We start from the raw sequence: 6,000 nt of genomic DNA, 5'->3' as shown, positions 1-6,000 counted from the left end.
GATTCTCTTGAGCTTGATGTTATTCCTGGACAACAAAAATTGAAGCAAGTTATTAATCTTGCACCTGCTTTAGGTATCCATTAATGAATATCATTTAAAGTATTCCATGTTTAGGCAGCAGCACCTCTGCATTTGCCTTACACAATGCTTTGTAATGACCTACGTGGTTCAGAACCTTAAGGAAAATTTCACAGAAGGGCACAGAAGGGCACTGGGCTTAAGGAGAGATGGGAGTCTCTGTAATTTAAGCCCTGGCAGCTGGCACCACCTTACATGCAAAATAAAGTACTTTACAGTGATGCATCAAGTAGATCCCAGGGCAGAGTCTGGCCCTGTAAAAACAATCATTTTGAGAGCTAGATGATGACATCTGCAATTGTTTCCACATCTTAACCACAGAGACACATTCTGCTTTCCCAGCACTTTGTGTTTTCATGAAAGCCATCAGCATTAGATAAATCAAACTGCATTCCCTACAAGCACCCCTGGATAACTTGCTTATTTCCACAGCATCCAGTCTGATTTGCTGGAGAAGGTCTGCCAGCCCAGCCTGTTCCACAGCCATTCCCATGAGTCATAACACAGCAGCTCCAGATGGAAGACAGGGCAAACATCTCCCTCCAGAGTTATCACCAACTCAGTTCCCATCAATCAACCAGCAGCTGGGACTGAAGAAACATTCCCTACTTTTCCTGGCTCGCTCATGCCAAAGACTCAGCATGTTAGTGCTGTGCTTTCTCTCACATCCAGTCCTTGGGGGTGAAAAATCCTGAAGACTCACAGATTTCCCATGTGGCTACTCAGCCTACTACCTTCAAGAATCATGTCAAACTTAGTGAACAAAAGAGATTTTGTCTTAGCACTTTGATTTGGTGTTTTTAATTCAGGCACTGGAGCTTCCTGGCTTACAGGTGAGATCTTGTCAGTCTCGCCTCCATCCAAGAGACAGAGGAGCATTACATGTACTCTTCTAAAGGCGCAGGATCAAGTGATTGGCAAGCCAAAGTCACGTCTGGGTTAACATGAGGGAAGCATGCACACTGAGTAAATGTGACTGCTCATGCCCATTCTGCAGTTGGTAGAAGTAGTAGGAGTTGGCTGGTGAACTGCAGTAATGGTGGGAATCCAGTTTTTGCTCTGTAGTAGCAGACATGGCAGGAGGTGGCTGTTCCTTGAGCCAAGACAAAAATGGAGAGTGAGCAGTTGGAGCACTCCAGCAGCAGAGTTTTGGCACAAAGCCTCACACAAATGCTGCCTCTTGCCAGGGTGACCTGCTGCTCTGTGCTCTCAGCCATCACCTGCAGGCAGGGAAGGCTGCAGAAACTAATGCCTTGGGGGATACAAAAGAAACAAAACTGCGCGGCAGAAAAATACTTGGGTGAATACTAACCCCTCATTTGTTACAAGCACAAGCTGCAAACACCAGAGGGTATTTCTCTGATCAGAATTACCTGGGCTGGCCTAGATTTCCTGTGAGTTAATTGCCCCTCATTCCCAAACAAGGATGTTTGCTTTTACAGGAGATGATGGGCCTGTCTAAGTAGGGACAGGGACCTGCTCTGCAGGTCTGACTGCTGCTTTCATAAAGGACATTCAGTGCCCCAAATTTGCCCCTTCATGCTGTAAGCAGGCCTGAAATTCTGAAGTCTCCTTTTGTGGCATTTAAAAAAAAAAACAAACAGTATTTTCTGCCCATGCCTTCAATAACAACAGGGAGCTAAAACAGATCTACACCACAAAATTTAGGGTCCATTTTAGAAGCATCTATTTCATAAAAATGGAATCAAAGACATAGTTCTGAATCTTACCTTTGGCTAACTACACAAAGATGTTATTTTCCCGTGGAAAACAGCACACATTTCCTGTGGAAAATGTCCTTGCCTGGGCTGGATAACTTTGCCTTACTTTAAATGTATTCATCTGTTAAAAATTTGATTCAAATATTATTGGCATTGTGTATCTGAGGCAAAAAGGAATGGTGAGCAGATAAAAAGAAAATCATACACTGCAGGACAGAGAAGAGAAAAAAAAGTCAGCCCAAGAGGGACAAAAACAGTAAAGAAAGAAATTCAGCTGGGAAATGAAATCGTACTATATACAAATTATATATGGAAAGAGAGAGAGAAGGAAATCTACTTCTGTAGTTTGGCCTTTTGTGAATATCACTTTTATGCCTAGCTTCTGTATAGGTAGCACACTTTGCTTTTTCAGAACACCTACTTTAGGAACAGAAAGCTTGAATCACCTATAGGGAAAAAGAGAAAGGCCATAGGGCTAAATCATGGGAGTCAAAGATTTGAAATATTGAGCTAAAGCTACAAAGCCAAAAAATGCAGTGACAAATTCATGAATTTTACATAGTTGCTCCATTCAACATAAGGTATTGTTCACTGTCTCTAATCCTGGGAGATATTTTATTCACCTGGAAAATTACCTTCAGTCTGTCCAAAATAGTATTTTAGTTCTAAGATATAGGGATGTCATTAAATAGAGAGCATTTGACATTGCCATAGGGCTTCACAATTGAAAAAATGCTCTATCAAATAAGGGAATTTGGCACCATTGTGTTGTTACTATCTACTGAAGCTAAATAAAAAAATACAGCTTCTTTGCACCTCTTATACTTTGGAGTCTCCAGGGAAATCAGGCAGATCACAAACAAGTTAAGATTCCAAATTGCCAATCAGAAGAAAAAGGAGTTTTCAACATTTTAATTTGGGCAAGTGGATCGCTCCCCAGTTTTGGCCAAAGGAGTGAAATAGCAAAGAAGCCCAGTTGGACTCTCCTTTTTATTTCCCATAGTAGTACTGAACAGAGCCTTTTAAACCTATTGAAAAGAATCTGTAAGATTTTAATACATCCTGTTCTATCCCCATCTCCCCTTTTCCCAAACTCATAATCGCTGGAAAACTGTGTGCAACTCAGTGATAAAGCAGGCTTGCTTAGTTTAAAACAATGTCTGTTTCCTTACATTAACGTTCTGCCATTCTTAAGCTTTCTTCTCTCAACCCACCTATCACAATTCAAAACTGTCATGTTGATGCTTTATAGGCAGACTCCTTCTGGATTCTTCTTAGAAACAGCAGCATCCTTGAATAATTTATACCAGTCTGTTTCTGCTCTACTTTTTTCCTGCACTTCAGTAAGCTTCCATGAAGGAGGGAGAGAAGGAATCAAGTAAGCAACTGCTAGCAAATGTCTGTCTCTACATCCAGCATTTGTCTTCTATCATCCCCATCCCCCCACCACATCAGGAAAGACAGGAAAGGAAATTCTCTCAGAAATGTTTAAGGTTGAATTCAAGTTCAAGACTAGCAAGGCTTTCCACAGCTACAAGGATCGCAGCAGGTAAAGCCAAGTTGAGAAAATACCTGCATGTCAATAGCATATGTGGCTTCATAACTGAAAGATGATTTAGTAAAATTTCAGGTTAGGAGGCAGTTTGACCATGCTGGAGTCTCCACACAGGGTTTTAAATTGCCTCCCAAACTGTTCTATTGCTTAAATTTTTTATGTCTTTGCTGGAGAAAATTTAAAAACAAAGCAAAACAAAATCAAACCACATACATATAAAACAATCACACACTCACCACCTCAAAAAAAAAATAATTAACTGTAACCTGCAAAGACTGCAAAACTGCTAGAGTGTTCCTTTTTAATGTGAAACACTGAGCAGGAAAAAAAGCAGAGGAGGCACCAGGGCGAGGGTCAGGCTGGAAAACCCCTGCTCTGAAGGAATGAACTTCTTAGTTGCATTTTCCACAAGTATGACAACTAGAACTATACTGTTATTTTGTAGCTCCCTATTCATTACAGCAGAACCCAAGTGGACGATGTAAGCTGTTAGATGCTGTGAGATGTGGGTCTGCCCCAGCTCTGCCCTATGCCAAAGAGCTTAGAGACAGAAGTGACTGCTCTGTAACTACAGATCTCATTGCTGCACTCACTACAGAGACTGTGCTGAAGGCTTGCTGATGTCATGCACCACATAAACCTTGAAAAAACCTTTTGTAAATTTTCTCAGCACTACTGTCTCCTATAACAACACAAGGAAAGCCAGTCAAAATGAGAAAGGAATTTGTGCCTTTGAAACAACTTGATGGCTTTCTTTAAATAAATTTTTCCTAGCCAAAATAAACAAAGGACGTCTAAATCCTACTAGACTCAGATGTGTCACAAGGAGACACAGTCTTTTAGCCTCATTATCTTGGAAACACCCAAAGGAAGATCCCAGGTATTTGGCTGTCTGTTCTTGACTGCATTGCTGGTCTTTAGACAGGAACATTTTATCCCCATAGGCATTCTCACTATTTGCTTGTCTTTTAGTCCTACCTCCACCTACATAAGGTAGACAAATTATTTTCAGTAGCTTTCACTGTAAATCAAAAGTAAGTCTGTGTTTTGTACAGGCCATTCTTCACCCATTAACTGAATCCAGTAGCAGCATCTGCAGCAGCACAGGGTAAAACCAGCATTTTGCTGGACACCTGCAATGTACTGAGCTCCAAGTCATCTGTGATGGGTAAGAAACAACGGCATTTCGAGACCTAGTTCAAAATGCCACTCAGGAAACTCTTAAACTTTCATCTTCCATTTTTGAAACAAAAACACTGAGCATGGATGACCAGGGGATAAAGCCTTCACCTGATCAGTTTCTCAAAAGTACAGAGAACATATATCTTCATTGCAGTAAATTGAAACTTCTGCTAACTTACTTGATTTAACTTCACCAGGCAGTGCAAGCTAACAGGGAGGCCAAATCAGCAAAAAAGAGTCTAACTTGGTGATACATTTTTCCACCTTTCTCAGTAAGGCCGGTAATATGTTCTAATTTTCTACAACTATTTGGTAATGGCACCAGGTTACCTTGTGATGTAATCTTTCTCTATTATAGCCACAGAGAATGAAGTTATATCTTTGACAGCAGCATGGGAATACCGTAGAGAAAACTGTTATTTCTTAATTTCAAAAAGCCTCTTTGAAGTGTCAGAAGGTTTCTAAGCTGCTTTCATAGCCACAGAAATGTGTTCATGTAGATTTTCTAAATTTTAATTTTAGAGTGACAGAAGTTTAATTTTACTAATAAAAGATAAAAGATAATAAAGTAAGGGATTGGATGTTTGTAGCCTTAAGAAATAGCACCATTATGATTTAGATATCAGTCATAAGTCAATGCTAGATCAATATTTGACACTTGCACTATATTTAAATTATATTGCTCTAAAGTACATTAAGAATTCACTGTTGAGAATACAATTATTCCACAGATCAGGCTAAAAAAGAATCAATGTAATAAACAACTTATAATTGTATGTTTCCCACAATGATGTTCCAAAACCCATCCTAAATAAATCTTTTGTAATTTCTCCTTATAACTCATTATTTAGTTATATGAAGAACTAAAGAAATAAAATATGGTTCTTCTCTAATTTTCTGGATGTTTAATCTCTGGCCTTAAGAATCATTTCACATGATAACTGATGACTGGTCCCACATTTCTTATATTAAGGGTGATTAAGGAAAACAAAATTATTTTAGAGTTTTGGGACCTATGAGAGGATGTGATGGGCACTTATCAGACTTCCAGAAGCCACAAGTATATGAAACCTCTTATCACTGTATGAGGCAGGGATTAGCAAATACCCTTCCTTTATTAGCATAAGAACTGATTACAGGAAATCGCAACTACATTGCATGGTCCTGAAATGGAGAGGGCAAGTGTTTTAGGAGAAAGACATGCAGAGATATAATTCTGCACCACTGCAGTGCCAGGATGGGGAGAGGTGTTGGATAACCCTGCAGCTGTTTCATCTTACCAGTGACCCCACCCAGGGATCTGTAACTTTACTGGGCTATAGAGGGATAAAGCTACAAGCTGGATGGGAAATGAGCTTGGCATGGAAGCGCCTCCAACTTTTGTCTAATTTGGTCAGTTTGACACTAAAAAGTTTCACTTGCCAAACTGAACTAAAATTGCCTAGAAACTCTAGACAACAGTAA

This window comes from Zonotrichia albicollis, chromosome 3 (genome assembly GCF_047830755.1).
Source record: "Zonotrichia albicollis isolate bZonAlb1 chromosome 3, bZonAlb1.hap1, whole genome shotgun sequence".
NCBI classification, from domain to species: Eukaryota; Metazoa; Chordata; class Aves; order Passeriformes; family Passerellidae; genus Zonotrichia; species Zonotrichia albicollis.
Note: the sequence above shows the minus strand (reverse complement) of the source record.